General features: G+C 44.7%; 1 protein-coding gene across 1 annotated transcript in view; it reads left to right on the plus strand.

Annotated features, from left to right (window-relative positions):
• The window catches only part of ADAMTS2 (ADAM metallopeptidase with thrombospondin type 1 motif 2), a 247,436-nt gene that overhangs the window by 58,524 nt on the left and 164,956 nt on the right, over nt 1-23,956 (plus strand). The gene's annotated exons all lie outside the window — the stretch shown is intronic.

The following is a 23,956-nucleotide window of genomic DNA, read 5'->3' on the forward strand; positions in this document are numbered from 1 at the left end:
TTTCTTAAATTTACCAAGGCTTGATTTGTGACCCAAGATATGATCTATCCTGGAGAATGTTCCATGAGCACTTGAGAAAAATGTGTATTCTGTTGTTTTTGGATGGAATGTCCTATAAGTATCAATTAAGTACATCTTTTTTAATGTATCATTTAAAGCTTGTGTTTCCTTATTTATTTTCATTTTGGATGATCTGTCCATTGGTGAAAGTGGGGTGGTAAAGTCCCCTACTATGAATGTGTTACTGTCGATTTACCCTTTTATGGCTGTTACTGTTTGCTCTGTGTATTGAGGTGCTCCTATTTTAGGTGCATAAATATTTACAATTGTTATATCTTCTTCTTGGATCGATCCCTTGATCATTATGTAGTGTCCTTCTTTGTCTCTTCTAACAGTTTTTATTTTAAAGTCTATTATGTCTGATATGAGAATTTCTACTCCAGCTTTCTTTTGGTTTCCATTTGCATGGAATATCTTTTTCCATTCCCTCACTTTCAGTCTGTATGTATCTCTAGGTCTGAAGTGTGTCTCTTGTAGACAGCATATATATGGGTGTTGTTTTTGTATCCATTCAGCCAGTCTGTGTCTTTTGGTGGGAGCATTTAATCCATTTACATTTAAGGTAACTATCGATATGTATGTTCCTATTCCCATTTTCTTAATTGTTTTGTGTTTGTTATTCTAGGTCTTTTCCTTCTCTTGTGTTTCTTGCCTAGAGAAGAAGCTTTAGCATTTGTTGTATAGCTGGTTTGGTGGTGCTGAACTCTCTCAGCTTTTCCTTGTCTGTAAAGGTTTTAATTTGTCCATCAAATCTGAATGAAATCCTTGCTGGACAGAGTAATCTTGGTTGTGGGTTTTCTCCTTCATCACTTTACATATGTCCTGCCAGTCCCTTCTGGCTTGCAGAGTTTCTGCTGAAAGATCAGCTGTTAACCTTATGGGGATTCCCTTGTGTGTTATTTGTTGTTTTTCCCTTGCTGCTTTTAACATGTTTTCTTTGTATTTAATTTTTGACAGTTTGATTAATATGTGTCTTGGCATGTTTCTCCTTGGATTTATCCTGTATGAGACTCTGTGCTTCCTGGACTTGATTAACTATTTCCTTTCCCATATTAGGGAAGTTTTCAACTATAATCTCTTCAAATATTTTCTCAGTCCCTTTCTTTTTCTCTTCTTCTTCTGGAACCCCTATAATTCGAATGTTGGTGCGTTTAATGTTGTCCCAGAAGTCTCTGAGACTGTCCTCAGTTCTTTTCATTCTTTTTTTTTAATTCTGCTCTGCAGTAGTTATTTCCACTATTTTATCTTCCAAGTCACTTATCCGTTCTTCTGCCTCAGTTTTTCTGCTACTGATCCCTTCTAGAGTATTTTTAATTTCATTTATTGTGTTGTTCATCGTTGCTTGTTTCATCTTTAGTTCTTCTAGGTCCTTTTTAAATGTTTCTTGCATTTTCTCTATTCTGTTTCCAAGATTTTGGATCATCTTTACTATCATTATTCTGAATTCTTTTTCAGGTAGACTGCCTATTTCCTCCTCATTTATTAGGTCTGGTGGGTTTTTATCTTGCTCCTTCATCTGCTGTGTGTTTTTCTGTCTTCTCATTTTGCTTATCTTACTGTGTTTGAGGTCTCCTTTTTGCAGGCTGCAGGTTCGTAGTTCCCGTTGTTTTTGGTATGTGTCCCCAGTGGCTAAAGTTGGTTCAGTGGGTTGTGTAGGCTTCCTGGTGGAGGGGACTAGTGCCTGTGTTCTGGTGCATGAGGCTGGATCTTGTCTTTCTGGTGGGCAGGTCCACGTCTGGTCGTGTGTTTTTGGGTGTCTGTGGCCTTATTATGATTTTACGTAGCCTCTTTGCTAATGGGTGGGGTTGTGTTCCTGTCTTGCTAGTTGTTTAGCATAGGGTGTCCAGCACTGTAGCTTGCTGGTCGTTGAGTGAAGCTGGGTGCTGGTGTTGAGTTGGAGATCTCTGGGAGATTTTCGCTGTTTGATATTACGTGGAGTTGGGAGGTCTCTTGTGGACTAGTGTCCTGAAGTTGGCTCTCCTACCTCAGAGGCACAGCACTGATTCCTGTGTGCAGCACCAAGAGCCTATCATCCACAAGACTCAGAATAAAAGGGAGAAAAAGTAGAAAGAAAGAAAGAGGATAAAAGAAAAGAAAATAAAGTAAGGTAAAATAAAATAATTAAAATTAAAAAATAATTCTTAAGATTTTTTTTTTAAAAAAGTAAAACAACAACAACAACAAAAAACGGACGGATAGAACCCGAGGACAAATGGTGAAAGCAAAGGTATGCAGACAAAATCACACACAGAAGCATCCACATACACACTCACAAAAAGAGGAAAAGGAGAAAAAATAAGAAATCATGCTCTCAAAGTCCACCTCCTCAATTTGTGATGATTCGTTGTCTATTCATGTATTCCACAGATGCAGAGTACATCAAGTTGATTGTAGAGATTTAATCCACTGCTCCTGAGGCTGCTGGGAGAGATTTCCCTTTCTCTTCTTTGTTCGCACAGCTCCCGGGTTTCAGCTTTGGATTTGGCCCCGCCTCTGCGTGTAGGTCGCTGGAGGGCGTCTGTTCTTCGCTCAGACAGGACAGGGTTAAAGGAGCAGCTGATTCGGGGTCTCTGGCTCACTCAGGCCGGGGGCAGGGAGGGGTACGGAGTTCGGGGCAAGCCTGCGGCGGCAGAGGCCGGCGTGACGTTGCACTGGCCTGAGGCGCGCCATGTGTTCTCCCGGGGAAGTTGTCCCTGGATCCCGGGACCCTGGCAGTGGCGGGCTGCACAGGCTCCCCGGAAGGGAGGTGTGGAGAGTGACCTGTGCTTGCACACAGGCTTCTTGGTGGCGGCAGCAGCAGCCTTAGCATCTCATGCCCGTCTCTGGGGTCCGCGCTGATAGCCGCGGCTCGCGCCCGTCTCTGGAGCTCCTTTAAGCAGCGCTCTTAATCCCTTCTCCTCGCGCACCAGGAAACAAAGAGGGAAGAAAAAGTCTCTTGCTGCTTTGGCAGGTCTAGACTTTTCCCCGGACTCCCTGCCGGCTAGCCGTGTTGCACTAGCCCCCTTCAGGCTGTGTTCACGCCGCCAACCCCAGTCCTCTCCCTGCGCTCGGACCGAAGCCCGAGCCTCAGCTCCTAGCCCCGCCTGCCCTGGCGGGTGAGCAGACAAGCCTCTCAGGCTGGTGAGTGCTGGTTGGTACCAATTCTCTGTGCGGGAATCTCTCCGCTTTGCCCTCCGCACCCCTGTTGCTGTGCTCTCCTCCACGGCTCCGAAGCTCCCCCGCTCCGCCACCCGCAGTCTCCGCCTGCGAAGGGGCTTCTAGTGTGTGGAAACCTTTCGTCCTTCATGGCTCCCTCCCACTGGTGCAGGTCCCATCCCTATTCTTTTGTCTCTGTTTATTCTTTTTTCTTTTGCCCTACACAGGTACGTGGGGGCGTTTCTTGCCTTTTGGGAGGTCTGAGGTCTTCTGCCAGCGTTCAGTAGGTGTTCTGTAGGAGTTGTTCCACGTGTAGATGTATTTCTGATGTATCTGTGGGGAGGAAGGTGATCTCCATGTCTTACTCTTCTGCCATCTTGCCCCTCTCTCCACTGATTTAATTTTATATGATTCTTTTTGAGGATATAGGCTTGGTGAACCTGCTACTGTTGGAGGGTCTCCTGCAGAGGCGGGGGGAAGCTATGGCTCACCAAGGGACAAGGACACTGGCAGCAGAAGTTCTGGGAAGTACTCCTTGGCTTAGGCCTGCCAGATCGTGCCATGAGCCGCACCAAAAAGCCAGTTATTTATTTATACCAGTATGGACTTGTGGATATGTATTTTATTCTATGGGTTATAACCTGTTACTATTATTATTTGTTATTTTGTTAAAGTTATCCCAGATTTGGCAAATGAGAGCACCTTCAATTTGGATCCTCTATCCTTTTGACGTGCTTGGGTATGATTTAAAAAGTTGTTTTTTCATTATGGTAAAATACACTTAACCAAAGCTTTACCATCTTAAACCATTTTTAAGAGCACAGCTCAGTGGTGTTAAATACATTCATATTTTTGTGCACCTATTACCATCATCCATCCCTGTAACTCTTTTCATCTTGTGAAACCAAAACTCTGTACCCATTAAGCAATAACTCCCCACTTCCCCGTTCCTCCCATCCCCTAGCAACCACTGTTCTGCTTTCTGTCTCTAGGATATCAGTGAATTCATACAGTATCTGTATTTTTGTGATTGTCTGGTCTCACTTAGCCTAATGTCTTCAAGGTCCATCAAGGTTGTAGCATGTGTCAGAATCTCCTTTTTTTTTTTTTCCGGTACACGGGCCTCTCACTGCTGTGGTCTCTCCCGTTGCGGAGCACAGGCTCCGGGCACACAGGCTCAGCAGCCATGGCTCACGGGCCCAGCCGCTCAATGGCATGTGGGATCTTCCTGGACCAGGGCATGAACCCACGTCCTCTGCATCAACCACTGTGCCACCAGGGAAGCCCTCCTTTCTTTTTAAAGCTGAATAATATTCCATTGTATGTGTATGCCACATTTTGCTATCCATTCATACGTTGAGGGACACTTGGGTTGCTTACCCATTTTAGCTATTGTGAATAATGTTGCTGTGAACATGGGTGTACAAATATCTCTTTGAGACCCTGCTTTCAGTTCTTTTGGGTACATACTCAGAAGTGGAATTTCTGAGTCATAAGGTAGTTCTATTTTTAATTTTGAGGAACCGCCATACTGTTTCCCACAGTGGCTGCATCATTTCACGTGGGGTGGTGAGACAAGCTGTCTTTGAAGACGGAGCATTGTTGTGAGTGGAGCCGTGAAGGAGGGGAGGCACTCCCAGGGCTGTGAGAGATGGCTGGAGCAGCAGTCTCCTCTTAGGGTTGGCCTGGGGTACATGTGGTCTGTACCTGCTTGGAGCTGCTGTCAGCTCTCCTGCCGGCTTCCAGTGGAGACCCCAAGAGCCAGGCTGGGCGCTGCCGGTGGGCAGGCTGTGTTGCCGTGTGTGTGTGCCATGCCATGCCATGCCCGGGTTTCCATGGGTGAATTTGGAGTAGGGAGGGGACCAGACATCTGTCTGATGTCACCTTTTATACTCTGGGACTCTACCACTGTCTCCCAGTGCAACACATGGGGGTCCCCTGTTGGGAGCAGGAGCCTATGGGGCACTTGATTCCATGTGGGAACGTCCCCTGAATTCCCCGCGGCATCCAGTGACAGTGGGCCCACTGAGCCTGCCTTTATTTTGGATGTAGTGCCTTTGGTCATTGTTGGCCCTGCTGCTCAGGCCCCATGTCTAGGCAGTGATGACTCACAGAAGGGCCCGGGGCATATGGGCTGCCATCCTGGCTCTGGAATTAATAAACATCTCAAGGTCACTGGTGCTGGGACCCATTCCCTAACCCAAGACCTCAATGCTTGACGAGGGAGGATGCAGCGTAGGCAGAATCTGAGGGCCTGTGGAGTAGCCTGGCCACAGCCCAGAGAACCTGGCCCTTATAGCCCTGTCTTTCCCCATAAATAAACCAGACAAGATCCTTCATCAGATGGTGTGGCCTGATTTTTGTTTTGGGAAATCTGGACAAGAAGGGACAGTGGAAAGCCTTGGGCCCTGGCAGGGCTGCCCACCCAGGAGAAGCAGCTGGACAGGCTGACAGAGGACGGTTGGCGGTCAGCCTGCCCCGGATACCACCGCAAGCCCTAGAGATCCGAGCAGGAAAAGAAGCCGGATTCCAAAGAAACCAAAGTCAGGCAGGGCGCCAGGTTCTCTGTGAGCGTGAGGCCTGAGGTGCCCGGAGAGGGGCTGGTTGCCCAGAGACCCAGGGAGGCGATGGCCTGTGGTGAGCACGGAAAGCCAGGCTCCTCTGCCCGGAAAACTTCACGACCTGGGTGCCCAGCAGGTGTGGGCCCATAGGACACCCCCCAACCTCACCCTTGTGACATTGCCTTCTACCTTTGGGGAAACTGAGGCTCAGGAGGAGGAAGGCTGAGCCAGCACCGCACAGTGAAGCACAGGGACTTGCTTTGGGGTCTGAGTGGTAGCCTGCGCTTTCCCTGCCAGGGTTTTTGTGTCTCTGAGGGACACATCCGTTGGGCAGTGCATCTTCCCCTTGCTGCTCTGAGCAAGACCTAGTGTCCCTGCTTCCTGCTGTGGCCCTGGCTGCTCCCACCCTGCCCCCACCCCAACCAGATCTGTGTTAAGGGGATTCTGGGTTGAGGCTGTAGGCTTCCCATGGAGTCTAGCTGCCCCACAGCAACCTGGGTAGCAGCCCGCCCACCAAACCAACTTTCGTCCATCAGCCAGGCCACTGGACCATTGGTGAGCCCGTGTCTCCCCTCTGGCCGAGTGGATCCTCCTGGAGCAGCATCCCACGTGGAAAGGAGCAGGACACTGCCTCCTGGGCCCCTGGAACTGAGGGCTTCCTTTCTAGAAGGGGCGTTGCATCTTCAGATGTTCTGCCCATCTAGAGTTACATCCGCATGTCTTCCACAGCTGGGTGGGCTCAGCCTTGGGAGCCCATAAAATTCTGGGGTACTGTGGACATGTGGGGAGCCCCTTGCCAGGAGCCTTAGCTCCTCTCTGCAAGAGTGGAGGACTGATGCCAGCCTGGAGCTGCCCCAAGTGGGGCTCTGGAGCAAGGCTCCCTCTGGTTCCCAGAAAGGGAGTTGGGTTGGAAGGCAGGGTCCTCACATGTGCTTATCTGGCTGTGCAGCATTCCCATCCCCTTGGGCCTGCGCTCACTGCTCTGTCTCATGGGAGTGAGAATGTCCACTCTAGAAGGAGGGAGTGTCAGGAGTCCCATGAGGCCAGCCTTGGGTGTGCTCCAACTTGCCTGAATGCTGGCCCACTTGGGTGTGACTCAGGGGTTGACCCTCCTTTCTGCTGCCCAGAGTCACTCTCTGAGCAGCAGACCTGCCCAGCTCTGTCATTCTGGGCCCAGGGACCACCTGGCACCCCTGCCAGCAGCCAGCTCTGAATCTGGGCAGCATTGGTGCATGGAGGCTGTTCTGGGCTAGATTGTGTCCCCTCAACCCCCATTCAAATGTTGAGGTCCTAACCCCTGGTACCTCAGAATGTGACTCCCAAACAGGAGATAAGTTCTTTCCAGGTGTTAACTAAGTTACATTGAGGTCATGTGGGTGGGGCCCTAATCCAATGTGACTTCCTTTTTAAGAGGAAATTTGGACACAGACAAACATAGAGGGGTGACCATGTGAGGACACAAGGAGAAGATGGCCCCCTAAAAGCCAAGGAGAGAGGCCTCAGAAGAAACCAGCCCTGCTGATAACCCTCCTGATATCTTGATCTCTGACTTCCAGCCTCCACGACTGTGAGAAGATAAATTTCTGCTGTTGAAGCCACCCAGACTGCAGTATTTTGTTGAGGCAGCCTGAGCAGACTAAGGCAGAGGTAATGGAGGAGGTGCTGGCCCTGGCATCTTGTGGGAGGATGTGTGTCAAAAGCTTTTTCCTGGAGCATCGGAGCTGGCAGGTGTGGAGTGAGCCAGTTTGAATGCCAAGGGGTAGTCCTGGGGTTGCCAGGCACGTGAGCCTTGTGGGCTTTGCTTGCCAGCGTGAGTCTCCAGGAGGTCCAGGATGACTGAGTGAAAGTGTGTGCAGAGTCTGGGGCTTCATGGGTACAGGTGGTTGGTGACACCTTCGCCCAGGGCCCCTGCCACCAGTAACATTGCTTATGGGGATATTAGCCCCTTCATAGCAGTCCTCAGCACCTCAAATAACACACATCTAGGGAAAAAGCAGACATCGGTGCTGTTAGGCAAGTGCCCCAGCTCCCCAGCCCCCGACCAGACCCTGACTGGACCAGGCTGGGGGTGGTGGTGGGGCTCAGACATGCTGGTCCCAGCCAAGTCGGAGGATGGGAGGAAGGGCAGGGTGTGCATGGCCTCCAAGGAGGCAGGGAGGCCTGCTGGGACAGCAGTGCAAATGTGTTGGGTTCTAGCTGGTGGTGTGTGTGTTATGCAGGCTGGGATGCCCTAGGGTTGGGTGCCAGCTCAGGGGAGTGTCTGTTGACAGACCTTGACATTGATCAAGGAACTTGGACCTTATCCTGTTAGCTCACTTCCAGCTTGAGTCTCAAGGCCACAGTCTGCTGGGGCCCAGCTGGTGAGATATGAGAAAGAAAAATTCCACTTTTTGATATTTTGGCAAATGTTCCTACAGCAAGAGTCATTTTTCTTCTCCAGTGGCGAGCTCCCTGTTATTTATGTGAATGTTAATTTGTGACTGGGGACATTCCCCGACACGGTCTTCATGCTGAGCAAGACCTGGGGAATGTCAGCCAGAGCATCTGGCAGGGATGGGTGTCAGGTCTTGTGATGGATGGGCAGGCCTGCTGTGGTCCTGGGGTCTGCGCCTGACCTGCTGACCCCTGTCTCTTGGCCAGGCTGGGAGACCAGCTCCTGGAGGCCCTCCCCGGCACTGGTGTGGACTCTCACAGACTGGACAGGCCAGCTCCCGTGGGAGCCATCCTGGTGCTGCCTGATTTAGTGAGAACACTGACTGGCCAGGCCCTACTTTGGTCTCTGTGAAGGGTTCTTGTCAGCATCTTGTTTATCCTATTTTTTTCTCCCTTATCTTTCTCTCCCTGCCCCTTTCCCCCTTCCCTGCTCCTTTCTTTAAACAAATTGTCTGTTTTGATGTGTGCCTTTTGTTAAAAAATCCAAAAAAACAAAAAACCTTGAAAACTACAGAAAATACTAATAAAAAAGCAAAACTCACTCCAAACCTTGACACTGTTAACTCTTTGTTATATGTGTGTCCAGACAACTCTCATTTCATCTTACTAATAATGATGATGTCGGGCTAGTTTATTATGCAGTGTGCCAGGTGCTTTATCTGGTTTAACCCTCAAACCAACTGTGCAATTACTTCTATTATCCTTGTTGTACCCTGGCAACACTGAAGCTCAGAGTCCACAGTTAGCCAGTGCTGAAGACAGCATTTGAATCAAAGCCGAGTGACTTGGTGGACTTGCCCTGCATTGTTAGGCTGTGCTGGCATTAGGCACGGAGACACAGATGACTTTACATAAGTGCATCATAATACTGGAGATGGGCCTGCCTTCCTTAGTCAACAATATGACATGGATATATTTGTTCCTTAAGTGGTGAAAAGCCTCCCCTGTAAAACTCTTTTGGCCTGGCCTTTTTTGTCGTTTTTTTTGGCAAGTCATAGAGATTTTTGGAAGTAATCTGACCATTTACATTTATTATTATAACAGATATATTTATTGTTACTTTTGTCAACTTACTTATTTTTTTTGTTTTTATGCTTTTTTTGCTGTTTTTCTATTTGCTGTATGATCTGTTCTCCATCTTCAGTTATTCAGAAGGAATATATTAATTTTTCTAATTGTGACTTTTTTAGTATTCTTAAACTTATGGCTATCAACTTTAGCTGCTTGTCAGTAACTATTGATCCTTCTATGGAAATTTAAGAAATTAATGCAGTTAACTACTTCTTCTACCTCCTCTACCCTTTTCTTTCATTTTTGCTGACTTGTTTGACAATTTTTGCCCCACGTTATTAAAGTCAAATTATGAATTATTTTTACATTGCATAGATTTCCTTTCCAGAATATATGGTAAATGACTTCTGGTTTGTAACCATAATTATCACAGCAGAATGGATGAAGAGGTCAATTCTGGTATTTTAACCTGTGATTTCCCTATTTGTGGGGACTAGATTTTAGATTTTTAATTCAAGTCTGGGCTGCATTAAGTGGCAGGTGAGGAATGATGGAGAGAGATGTAAAGTGGAGCTGAGGTGGATGCTATTGAGAGGATTCTCTCTAGCAGTAGAGGTGAGTACAGTGCCTCTATACACCACAGCTTCCTAAGGCTCTGATTTGCTCAAGGTCACATATCTGGTTAGTCTGCAGAATTAAGGTTCCCATCCCAATCTCTTGGTTTCTAATGCAGTGTTCTCTCTAGGCAAGCATTCCTCGAGGGTTAGCATAAGAGGTGAATTAATGTGACACCAAACATGAGATTAAAAAACATTGTATTCTGTCACAATCCCAGTTGGCTTCTTGTCAGGAATTGACAAGCTAAAATTCATATGAAGATACAAGAAACCCAAAATAGTCAAAATAATGTTGAGAAAGAAGAATGAGGTTAGAGAACTCACTTTCTGATTTCAAAACTTACTACAAAGTTATAGTAGTCAAGACTGTGTGGTACTGGCAGAATGATAAACATATAGATCAATGAAATAGAACTGAGAATCCAGAAATAACTTCACATTGATTTTTGACAAGAGTGCCAAGACATCAGTGGAGGAAAGAATAGTCTTTTCAACAAATGGTGCTGGGACAACTGGATATCCACAAGCAAAAGAATGAAGTTGGATCCCTACCTCATACCATAGAAAGATTAACTCAAAATGGATCATAGATCTAAATATAAGATCTAAAACTATAAAACTCTTAAAAAATGTAGGAGTAAATCTTTATTATTTTGGTTTAGGCAAAGCCTTAGATATGACAGCAAGAGCACACAAATGATAAAAGAAAAAATAGATAAGGTGGACTTTATGAATGTCCTTTATAACTTCAAAGAACACCACCAAGAAAGTCAAAAGATAACCTACAGAATGATAGAAAATATTTGCACATTGTATATCTAATAGGGAATTGTATCTAGAATATATAAAGAACTCTCACAATTCAAAAAGGAAATTAATCCAATTAAAAGATGAGCAGTGAGTCTAAATAGTCATTTTTCCAAAGAAGAGAAACACATGGCCAATAAGCGCATGAAAAGATGCCCAGCATCCTTAGTTATCAGGAAAATTTTAATCCAAACCGCAATGGGATATCACTCCATACACATGGGGATGGCTAGGAGAAAAAAGGTAGATAATAACAGCTGTTGGTGAGGACGTGGAGAAATTGGAACACTGCTGGTGGGAATGTAAAATGGTGCAGCTCGTTTGGGAAACAGTCTGGCACAGAGTTACCATATAACCCAACAATTCCATTCCTAGATCTGTGCTCAAGAAAAATGAAAACATATGTCCACACAAAAACTTGTGCTTACATGTTCAAAGTGGCATTATTCATAAAAGCCAAAAAGTGGAAACAACCCAAATGTCCGTCAACCAGCGAATGGGTAAATAAAATGTGGTATATCTGTAAAATGGAGTATTATTGGACAATAAAAGTGAATTTAAGTACTGACCTTATTTGGAATCTTGAAAACATTTTACTAGGTGAATGAAACCAGTGACAAAAGGTCACATACTATATGATTCAATTTATATGAAGTGTCCAGAATAAGGAAATCCATAGAGAAAGAAAGTAGATTAGCGGTTGCAGGGGCTAGTGCGTGGCAGCAGGGTCGGTGGGGGTATTGGGAGAAAATGGGGAGGGACCGTAGATGTGTACGGGGTTTCTTTTTGGGATGTTTTGAAAATATTCTAGAATCGATTGCGGTGATAGTTGAATTGTACAGTGTAAGTGAATGAATTGTATGATATGTGAATTATAGCCCAGTAAAGCTGTTATATATTTTAAAAAGCATGAGTTTCATAGTGAGAAAATTATTCCCTTTTTAACTCTATTTTAAGCTTTCTGATTGAGTCAAGGATAGTCTCAGTTTGATACTAACAGATCTTTAATACCTCTGTAATTGTTTATAAGGGGAGAGATCAGGATTCAGGCTCAGAGTCTTAGCAGTTAGGAATATCGAGCTAGAATTTAACAAAGTTGAGTAAGGCAAAAACTGCAATGGTGGTGAAGAGAATGCTGGGGTTTGGTGCCCTCCCTGCTGGATCTGCTGGGGGCCAGTGTTGGGAGGGCAAGGCTATGTTCCCGAGACTGTTCCTGCCCCGCTGGGAAATCTGAGCAGTAGTTTAACTTCTTTGAACCTTAGAGTCCTCTGGAAATGAAATGTTTTGCCTTAAAGAATTTTAGGGGGGTTTGAATTCACACTGTATTTGAAGGCTCCTGTAGAACACCTGGCTTACAGTGGGGACTGAAGCCCAGGGGTCACACAGGTGGCACCATGCCCCTAATTTGCAGGTCATCTGGCTCCGCTCCTCACTTTGCAGTTAAGGGGGCTGCAGAGGGAACAGGGCTGGCCCAAGACCAGGATTTGGAGCCAGGTCTCCTGGCTCTGCATCCAGTGATTGCTCCCTGTGGCCATCTCTCCCTCCACCTTGCCCTTCAAAGTGGGGTCTGGCCTTCCTTAGCACCCGGCTGAGCACAGGGCTTAATGGTTTTGAGCCTCAGAAACTGACTCTGGCCATCTTAAGGCCAAAGAGGGACTTTCTGGAGCAAAGGATCCAGAGGTCCTGAAACCAGTTCCAAGAAGGGGCATGACCTGTCAAGTGAACTTGTCGGGGCTCTGTGGCGCTCAGGGATGACTCTGTTTGTGGTCACTCAGCTCAGTAGAACCCTGCAAGGCCCAGTTCCAGCCATAGCTTCCCCTCTGAACTGGGAGGACAGGCTGTGGCCTACACACCAGGAGGAGGAATGGCTTTCCAAGAGGAAGGAGGGGTGTGGATGGCACATGGCGAGGCCCCGTGGATCCACCAAATGAGGCAGAGAGCAGGGGAGGCAAGGGCATCCATAGACAGACCTCTCCAGAAGGTGATGTTCTGGAAGGGTTAGAACAGTAGCTGACAGAGACACAGGGGAGAAGACAAATGACTCCATGGAATTGCTGTCACTTGCTAGTGGCCAGTTCCCCCCAAGAGATGGCTGGTGCTACTTTTGGAAAAGTGGAAAAATCAATATGCAAAACATCTGCTGTGATGCTGAACTGTGAAGGAGCCCTTAGTAGCTAGGATGGAGGGATGTAAATCCAATGGGATTTGGTTCTAATTCCTATGAGGGGTCAGCGGTTGGGGTCCAGTCCCCTCCCCATCAAGCTTCCAGGGTTGCCCTTGTCTTCCCCAGGGAGCTGGGAGGGGAAAGAGTGCCCAAGCAGGCTGGGTGAGATGCCCTGGAAGTGGCAGACCCCGTTTTGGCAGTGTCACCACTACACCATCATCAGACCAGGCCTCGCCATGTGGCCTCTCTCCCTGCAGGGGAGGCTGGTGCCCAACTGAATCTCATGGGTTCATTACCAAAAGGAAGAATGGAAGAAAGGATACAGTTCTCTTGGAGCTAAAATATCTCCAGGAGTAGGAATCTTACCAGATGCCAGCATTTTGGGGGAATTCCTGTGGCAAGAGAGTGTGTGTGTGTGTTTGTGTGTGTGTGCACATGCATGTGTATCAGAGCAAGGTTGAGTCTGGGGCAAATGTGAGCTGATGCAGATGCATGCTGTCTTGTCCTCTATCAAAATCTAGATCCTTCTGTTTTTGGAGCAACTTCTTTTTTTCTCTCTATTCTTGATTGTCACTTCTGCAACCTTGACAGACACCTGACAGTCTTGGTGCCGGAGGTTGCAAGAATGACAAGGCTGAGTGACAGACCTGGTCCCCATCACACACACGCAGGTGCCTGCCACATGCTGCAGCCTGTGGCTTCCACTGAAGGAGCCAGTGGGGATGGCAAACTGGGCACCTCACACATAGGACCAGGATGCACACTTGCTTGCCTGTGAGACCCCAACACTGAGAGTGTCAGTATCTCTAGTGCTTTAAAATTCAAAGTAACAGAGGATATCTGTCAAGCCTCTTGATTCTGATAAATGTTTAACTTTTAGTTTCCATTTCTAGTGACTACTTCATCAAAAACCAAACAGCAGGGAATTCCCTGGTGGTCCAGTGGTGAGGACTTGGTGCTTTCACTGCCAGGGCCCAGGTTCAACCCCTGGTCAGGGAACTAAGATGCCACAATCCGTGTGGTGCAGCTTAAAAAAAAAAAAAAAAAGTAAAAAACCAAACAACAAAGGAACAGGGCATAGAGGAAGGAGGAGGTAGGGCAGGCATCTTATAATTCACCAAGATCTGAGAACTAGTGATTTGATTTGATGACCAAAGAACTGCCAGATTCCAGGCCTCTGTGGAGCCACCTGAGGTTCGAGAATAGAGTCCTCCCATGAGCCTCCCTCCTGGCCACGTTAGGCTGACAGTCACAGAGTTCAAGAGCAGAGTGGATTTCAGGTGAGAGCCAGGGTCTGGGTGTCAGCCCCTCCGTGGAACACCAGTCTGGACAGACACGGGCAGGCTCCTGATTGAATGCCCTTCATCTCAGTGTGCTTCAGAGACTTCTTTAATATTTACCAAGTGGGGAGAAGAAACTGATTCTTATTAATAAAAATTACATGTAAAACCAGATATACTTACCACTGGCAGCAGGAAAATCAAAGTCCTGGAAAAAACTCAGCAAAACATAGCCCACGTTCTGTACCTTGTCCTCTTGTCAATTTTCTTTTGCAGTTTTTCAGACAGATTATTCCTGGCATGCATACTAAAATGCTTGAAAATCAGGCAATAAAAGGAACCCTGCTTTCTTTGTGGAGGGCCCCTCACCAGGCAGTACTCTGGCCAATGGCCTTGAGGGGTGATCAGCCGCTGGGCTCAGGTGGTCATCCATTGCTCCTGGGACGGTCAGTGCTGGTCTTGAGGTGGCCTCAGGGTGACCGAATGCTGGTCTGGGGTGGTCATCCACTGGTCTCGAGTGGTGACCTTCTGCTCTTGGGGCAGGTGCCATCCATGTTCATCAATGTGACCCCCAGTTATGTTCCACAGTACCTGTCAGAGACGGGCTGTTGCTGGTGAGGGGTATAACTTCTCCATGAGAGAACCGTCAATTTGAAGTCTCTGGTTGCACGAGGAAACCTGAGTAAACTGGTGCCATACTTCCGATTTATCTCAGGGCACTTCATTGCCCTTCAGATGGGCCCTTGGGAGGTTCCCTGCCAGGCATCTTGACCAACTTGGGCCCTGGCTTCCTGACAACAGCAAGGTAGAGGTCAGCATCAAAGAGATCCAGTGTCCGTTCGTCAGCCCAGCAGCCTTTCATCATAAGGCCGGTCAAGGAGAAGAACCCGACTCCTGTGTACGGGGAGACTCCAAATTGTCCTGGGGTCTCTCAGGCCAGAGAGGACTGCTCCTCACCAGATTGGCTTCTGGGTCATTGTCACGCTGGGTCCCTCCAGAACAACCCCAGGATGCTGGGCCTGTGGCATAGATGGCTCTAAGCCTGGGGTACAAGTGTCCCTCCAGAAGAGGGGGCTGCCCTGCTGGACCCTGATGCCCCAGTGCCCTGCCTTAATTGTCAGGATAGGCCTGGTCTCCACCCAGGAGATACTCATTCCATTTGGGGCAGGCCTTCCCGCCCCTCAGTCTCAGTTTTCTCCTTTGGAAAGCAAGCAGGTGGATGACATCACTTGGGTTGCAGAGTACTTCTTACGTGTGCCCTGGTTCTGAGTGCCTCCCAGGCTGCATATGCTCCTGCAGCAACCACATGAGGGGAGGGAGAACCGCCCCCCTTTACAGGCGAGTAATTGGAGGCCCAGGAGCTTTGGCACCTGGGCCAAGGCAACCTGGCCAGACAGAAATGGTGCCGGGAACTCAGAACACCAGACTCCCAAACCGTTCACCTGCTGCCACCCTGCCACATGTCCTTGAATGGGTTCCATTAATTAGAGGGGTTTGAGACACCAGTCTTCCCCCAAACCACAAACATGGGAAATGTCAATGGCTGCGTAGAGAAATGTTTACTATTGTAAACACTTTTTTTTTTAACATCTTTATTGGGGTATAATTGCTTTACAATGGTGTGTTAGTTTCTGCTTTATAACAAAGTGAATCAGTTATACATATACATATGTTCCCATATCTCTTGCATCTCCCTCCCTCCCACCCTCCCTATCCCACCCCTTCAGGTGGTCACAAAGCACCGAGCTGATATCCCTGTGCTATGCGGCTGCTTCCCACTAGCTATCTACCTTACGTTTGTTAGTGTATATATGTCCATGCCTAACCATGTGCCAGTAGAAGGGGATGGCCCACAGTATACTCACCCTGCCATCTGTCTCTCTCTCAGAGAACACGTCCTGCAGTTTTGGGGTCATTTATTTACTCATCTTGCAAACATTTGCTCACCCTCTCCAGGCCTGGAAGGGCCCTGGGACCCAGGGATGAGTCAGAGTGTGGGGGCTTGCAGGGTTCCCATGGGTCCTTCCTCTCCTGTATCTTCCCACAGTCTGGTGACCTTGGTGTCCCAATCTTGGCCCTCATCGCTCTGGCTCCTGCCCTTCCTCTTTGTCCTGGACCCCTTCCCCAGAAGTCCAAGATGCCTTAAACCTGTGTCCCCAGGGGTCTGCAGCTCTTGCGCCTCATTCTGTGCTGTTCAGTGAATGGCCACCCACTTCAGCCCACTACCCACTGGGACCATGTATTAATTTCCTGCAGCTGTTGGAAATTACTGAAAACAATAGAAACTTTCTCTCTCACAGGTCTGGAGGCCAAAGTAGTTGCTGGCAGGGCTGTATACCCTCTGGATGCTCAAGGGGAGAACCCTAAAGGGGACCTCTGGCCACTGCCAGCTAAGCGGATGGACAACAGGAAATGCCGGCCTTTCTGATGTTTTGAGAGAATCTGGAAATCTGCTCATTTACGTGGAACCCTCTGATTCTTAAGTCGGAGCAACTAATTCAAGCTTTTAAAACCCCCTGAGTGAAATCACTAAGTTGATGTGTTAGGGGACCCCAGCCTCCATCCCCCAACAAAGATGATTAATTAAACAGCTATCCATGAACAAAAACAACTCTAGGAGAGCTCAGGAGTCCACTTAAGGAACTTCAGTAACACAGTGGAACAAAAAACTTGAGAATAACTACACAAGAAGAGAGGGAAGATAGCTTCATTCTGCCTGCATCATCCTGTCATCCCCAGCAAGAAAGAGTTTCCCTCACTGGGAAAGGGAGAGTGGGGTGAGCGACCAGTTTCCCTAGCCTCTTTGGGCACCGCACAAAGGACCCACTTTGGTTTCACCCCACCCAGAGACCAGCAAAGGTGAGATGAATAGAAACAGCTAGGAACAAGGAAGAAGGACAGGGGCTCCCACCAGCCATGTAGTGGGAGCGACCATGGTTCTTTGTGGCCTGCTCTGCAGAGGACCCCAGCAGCTTTCACTACTGAAGAAACCAATGGCCAGCACAGCTGCTGCAAACCTCCTGCAGATTTTAGAGCTGAGGTTTTGCTCTACAGGTTTTTGCATTCACAGATACCAGGCACCTGAGCCCTCTTGCTTCCTCCATCCCCACCCCGTCCTCAACAAGGATCTGCACGGGCAACTGGCCCAGGCCTCTGCAGCTGCATAAGTGCAAAACGCCAGACTAGACCACTATGGTTGACCCCTACCACTGTGCATACACTCAGGACTAGCCTCCAGCTGTGCACAGGTATGCCATCAACCTGATTCCCATCACCAGCCTCCACTGCCATGTGTGCCCCCATGGTGAGACCCTGCAGCCCTAAGAGTGCACATCAACAGCCAGGGCTCAGGTAGCTGCTAGTGTGCCCACAGTTGACACTTGTCCTTCCTGCTGGCCCTGACCCTTGTCATGAGTGTGTCTGCAACTGGACACTGCTACTACCCAGGCACCTGCAGCTGGCCCCTGAAGCTGTGTATGTGCATATCACTGGTTCTGACCACCACCACTGCATAACCTGGTCTCTAGCTGCTGGACCTGGAGGCCCCACTGAAGACCTCGAGAGTCCTTGCAGCCATTGTGGACTCCCTGCAGCAATTGTCACCAAGGACCACACAACTGTTGATGTCATGGATCTAGCAGCCTGAGCCAATGAGACATCACCTCTCCTCTGGACCCAAAGCCACCATACTCCCCACACTTGGTGCTCTGCATCACTAGATCCAGTGTGCCCCCCACCCCACTGCAGGTGAAGGTCTTTCTTACTGAAGTCAGTCCATAAAATCTGGAAATGTGCAGAAAGCTATGCAAGGCACAGAGATTTTGAAGAATTGGGGAAACATCACATCATCAAAGGAACACAGTAAATTTCCAGTAACTGACCCACAAGAAATGAGATACATGAATTGCCTGACAAAAAAATCAAAATTATTGTTCTAAAGATGCTCAGAAAGCTACAGGATAACACAGATAAACAATTTAATGAAATCAGGAAAACAATACAAGAACAAAATGAAAATTTCAACAAAGAAATATAAAACATAAAAAGAACCAAACAAAATTTTGGAGCTGAAGAATTCAATGGCTGAAGAATTCAATAGAGAGCATCAACACCAGCTGGACCAAGCAGAAGAGAAAATCAGTGAACTAGAAGACAGATCATTTGAAATTATCTAATCAGTGGAGCAGGAAGAAAAAAGAATAAAAAGGAATGAGGAAACCTATGGGGCTCATTAAGAGAAACAATCTATGCATTATTGAAGCCCAAGAAGGAAAATAGGGGGAGAAAGTGGCAGAGGGTTTATTTAAAGAAACAGTAGCTGAGAACTTCCCAAACCTTGGAGAGAGATTTAGACATCTAAGTTCATGAAGCTACTAGGTCACCCCAAAATGATCTTCTCCAAGACACATTATAATAAACTATCTAAAAGCAAAGACAAAGAGATCATTTTAAAAGCAGCAAGAGAAAAAATTTCTGTCATACAAGAGAATCCCAATAAGGCCATGAGTGGATTTCTCAGCAGAAACCTTGCAGGCCAGGAGAGAGTAGAATGATATATCCAAAGTGCTGAAAGGAAAAAACTACCAACAAAGAATGCTTTACTTGGCAAAGTGTCTTTCAGAAATGAAGGCAAGATAAAGACTTTCCCACACAAACAAAAAGAGAGCTTATTACTACTAGATCTACCTTATGAGATATGCTGAAAGGAGTTCTTTAAGCTGAAGCAAAATGACACTAATTAGTAATATGAAAACACGTGAATATATATAACACACTGGTAAAGGTAGGTATATAGTCAACTTCAGAATACTCTAATTCTGTAATATGGTGGTGTGTTAACTACTTAACTCTAGTATACAGGTTAAAGAACCAAAGTATTACAAATAGCTATAGCTACGATGATTTGTTAATGGATACACAATATAAAAATATGTAAATTGTAATGTCAAAAACATAAAATGTGGAGGTGAGGAATAAAAGTTCAGGGTTTTTGCATGCAGTTGAAATTAAATTGTTATTAACTTAAAATAAACTGTTATATCTCTAAGATGTTTCAAATAAGCCTCAGAGTAACCAAAAACCTTTATACACACAAGATAAAAATACACACAAGATACAGAGAAGGGAATCAAAGTACACCACTACAGAAAGTCATCAATTCACAAAGGAAGACAGCAAGAGAGGAAGAAAGGAATTTAAAAAAGTCCAAAAATAATTAACAAGATGGCTTTGGTAAGTCCTTACTTATCAATAATTACTTTAAATGTAAGTGGGTTAAATTCTCCAATCAAAAGATACAGAGTGGCTGAATAGATTAAAACAAACAAACAAACAAAACAAAAAAAAAAAAACCAAGACCCAACTATATGCTGCCAACAAGAGATTCACTTCAGCTTTAAGGACACACATAAGCTCAAAGTGAAGGGCTGGAAAAAAATATTCCATGGAAAGGGAAACCAAAAGAGAGCAGGGGTAAGCTATACTTACATAAGACAAAACAGACTAAGTCAAAAAACTGTAACAAGAAACAAAGTAGGTCATTATATAATGATAAAGTGGTAATTCATCATGAGAATATAACAATTGTAAATATATATGCACCCAACATCAAAGCACCTAAATATATTAATCAAATAGTAATAGATCTGAAAGGAGAAATAGACAACAATACAATAACAGTAGGAGACTTCAGTGCCCCACTTTCAGCAATGGATAGATCATCCAGACAGAAAATCAATAAGAAAACATCGGACTTGAGCTATACTGTAGGCCAAATGGCCCTAACAGATATTTAACAGAACATTCCACCCAACAGTAGCAGGATACACAGTTTTCTCAAGCCTGCATGCAACAATTTCCAGGATAGGTCATATATTATTAGGTCAAAAAACGAGTCTTAGCAAATTTAAAAGACTGACATCATACCAAGTAACTATTCTGACTACAATGGTATGAAACTAGAAATCAGTAACAGGAGGAAAACTGGAAAATTCACAATACATAGAAATTAATACACTCCTGAACAACCACTGGGTCAAAGAAGAAATCAAAAGGGAATAAAGAAAATATCTTGAAACAAACAAAAATGGAAACACAGCATACCAAAACTTATGTGACACAGCAAAAGCAGTTCTGAGAGGAAAGTTTATAGCAATAAATGCCTACAATAAAAAAGAAAGATCTCAAATAAACAACCTAACTTTATATCTCAAGGAACTAGGAAAAGATGAACAAACTAATCCCAAAGTTAGCAGAAGGAAGGAAGTAACAAAGATCAAAGTAGCAATAAGTGAAATAGAAAATAGAAAAACAGTGAAAAATATAAACAAAACTAAGATTTGGATTTTTTGAAAAAATAAAATTGACAAACATTTAGCTAGACTTACCAAGAAAAAGAGAAGACTCATAATAAATGAAAGAGGAGACATTACAACTGATATTACAGAAATATAAAGGATCATAAGAGACTACTATGAATACGTATACACCAACAAGTTGACCAACCTAGAAGAAATGGATAAATTGCTAGAATCATACAACCTACCAAGACTGAATCATGAAGAAATAGATAATCTGAACAGACCAATAATGAGTAAGGAGATTGAATCAGTAATCAAAAATCTCCAAACAAAGAAAAGCCCAAGACTACATGACGTCATGGGTAAATTCTACCAAACATTTACTGAAGAATTAATGTCAACCCTCCTCAAACTCTTCCAAAAATTTAAAGAGGAGGGAACACTCCTAAACTCATTTTTATGAGGCCAGCATTATCCTAATACCAAAGCCAGGTAAGGACACTATAAGAAAAGAAAACTACAGGCGAATATCCCTGATGAATATAGATGAAAAAATTCTTGACAAAATATTAGCAAACCAAATTCAACAGTACATTTAAAAGATTATACACCATGATCAAGTGGGATTCATCCCTGGGATGCAAGTTTGGTTCAACATATGCAAATCAATAGATGTGATATACCACCTTAATAGAATGAAAAATAAAATTTATATGAACGTTTCAATAGGTGCAGAAAAATCACTTGACGAAATTCAACATCTTTCATGATAAAAACTCTAAACAAATTAAGTATAGAAGGAACATACCTCAACATAATAAAGACCATATGTGACAGCCCATAGCTAATATCATACTCAGTGGTGAATAGTTGAAAGCTTTCTCTCTAAGATCATGAATAAGACAAGGGTGCCCATTCTCACCTCTCCTATTCAAAATAGTACTGGAACTTGCTTTCTTGCCAGAGCAAGGAAAAGAAATAAAAGACATCCAAATAGGAAAAGAAGTAGTAAACTTATCCCTGTTTCCTTATGACATGATCTTGTATGTAGAAAATTCTAAAGACTCCACCAAAAAAACTGTTAGAACTAATTAACAAATTCAGTAAAGTTTTAGGATACAGAATCAACATACAAAAGTCAGTTGCATTTCTATACACTAATAGTGAAGTATCTGAAAAAGAAATAAAGGAAACATTTCCATTTACAATAGCATCTAATATAGTAAAATACTTAGGGATAAATTTACCCAAAGAAGTGAAAGATCTGTGCACCGAACACTATAAGATACTGATTAAAGATATTGAAGAAGACACAAATAAATGGAAAGTTATACTGTGTTCATGGATCAGAAGAGTTAATATTGTTAAAATATCCATAGTGCCCCAAACCATTTATATATTCAATGCAGTCCCCATCAAAATTACAAATTCCAATAGAAAAAAAAATCCTAAAATTTTTATGGAACCACAAAAGACCTCAAATAGCCAAAGCAATCTTGAGACAGAACAAAGTTGGAGGCATCACACTTCCTGATTTCAAACTATATTACAAAGCTATAGTAATCAAAACAGTATGGTCCTGACATAGAAACAGACACATAGACCAAGGGAACAGAATCAAGACCCCAGAAATAATCCTATGCATATACAGTCAACTTATATTTGACAAGGGAGCCAAGAATAATTAATGTGAAAATCTGGTCTTTTCAATAAATGGTGCTGGGAAAACTGAATATTCACATGCAAAAGAATGAAATTGGACCCCTGTCCTACATCACTCACAAAAATTAAATGGATTAATTTGGTAATGGATTAAAGACTTAAACCTAAGACCTGAGACCATAAAACTCTTAGAAGAATACATAGGGGAAAAGCTCCTTGGCATTGGTCTTGCCAATGATTTTTTGGCTATTACACCAAAGCATAAGCAATAAAAGCAAAAATCAACAAGTGGGACTACACCACACTATAAAACTTCTGCATAGCAAAGGAACTATCAACAAGATGAAAAGGCAACCTAGAGAATGAGAGAAAATATTTGCAAACCTCTTATTGGATAAGGGATTAATATCCAAAATATAGAAGGAACTCATACAACTCAAAAGCCATATATATATCAATTTAAAGTGGGCAAAAGACCCAAACAAACATTTTTCCAAAGAAGACATACAAATGGGCAATAAGTATGTAAAAAGGTGCTCAATATTACTAATCATCAGGGAAACACAAGTTAAAACCACAATGAGATATCATGCCACATCTGTTAGAATAGTTATGAAAAAGACAAGAGATAACAAGTGTTGGTGAGGATGTGGAGAAAGGAAACCCTTGTGCACTGTTGATGGGAATGAAAATTGGTTTAGTCACTATGGAAACCAATATGGAAGTTCCTCAAAAAATTAAAAATAGAACTACCATGTGACTAACAATCCCACTTCTGGCAATGTGCCCAAAGAAAATGAAAACAGGATACTGAAGAGATATCTGTACTCCCATGTTTATTACACCATTATTCACAATGGACATGGAAACAATCCAAATGTCTATCTGTGGATGACAAATTGATAAAGAAATGTGGTACATACGTACAATGGAATATTATTCAGCCTTTATAAAGAAGAAGATCCTGCCATTTGCAACAAAATGGCTGAAACTGGAGGATATTATACTAAGTGAAATAAACTAGACACAGAAAGACAAATACTGCAAGATCTCACTTACGTGTAGAATCTAGAATGGTCAAACTCATAGAAGTAGAGTGTCAGATGGTGATTGCCAGGGGCTGGAGGGAGGAGGAAATGGGAGGTGATTGTCAGACAGCACAGAATTTCAGTTATGCAAGATAAGTAAGTTCTGGAGATCTTTTATATAGCACAGTGCCTATAACAATATTCTATCAAAAAATATCATATACTTAAATTTTGCTAAGATGGTTGATATTACATGTAGTGTTCTTACCACAAAAAAATGATAACAATAAAAAGGGTGGGAGGATACTGTGAGAGGTGATGGATATGTTTATGGCCTTCATGGTGGTGATGGTTTCATGAATGTATACCATTCCCAAACTCACTGAGTTGTATATATTAACTATGTACATCTTTTTACATGTCAGTCATGCCTCAAAAAAGTGGTTTTAAAAAACCCCTAAACCCCGAGTGGGTCATAAGTGTGTGATCTAAAGGAAATACATCTGCAGGTTGACACAGTGGGGACTCCTAGTGTAAGACTATTGGTTTATGGATAATGGACCAAAAAATCAAAAGTGTGGGAGCTGGATGGGGCAGTGATGGCAGGATGGCCTCAAGGGGAGGGCAGGGCCATGTACCTGCAGTAGGGGCATGGCATTTGGGGGTCTGAGCCAAGCACTGAAGGGAGAATTAGAGTTTACCGGATGGCCAAGGCTGGGGGCAGGAGCAGGGCCTCCCAAGCTGAGGGCTTTGTGGGTTCAGGAGCCTGAAGGCCAGGCAGTGTGCACTGTATTGGATGGACAGGACTGTTTCAACGACTGGTGTGAGGTGTGAGCTGGGGGCAAAGAGGACAGTGGCAGGCTGAGAGCCTTGGATGCCGGAGTACAGAGTAGCCTGAA

Source organism: Stenella coeruleoalba (assembly GCF_951394435.1).
Source record: "Stenella coeruleoalba genome assembly, chromosome: 3".
In the NCBI taxonomy this organism is placed as follows: Eukaryota; Metazoa; Chordata; class Mammalia; order Artiodactyla; family Delphinidae; genus Stenella; species Stenella coeruleoalba.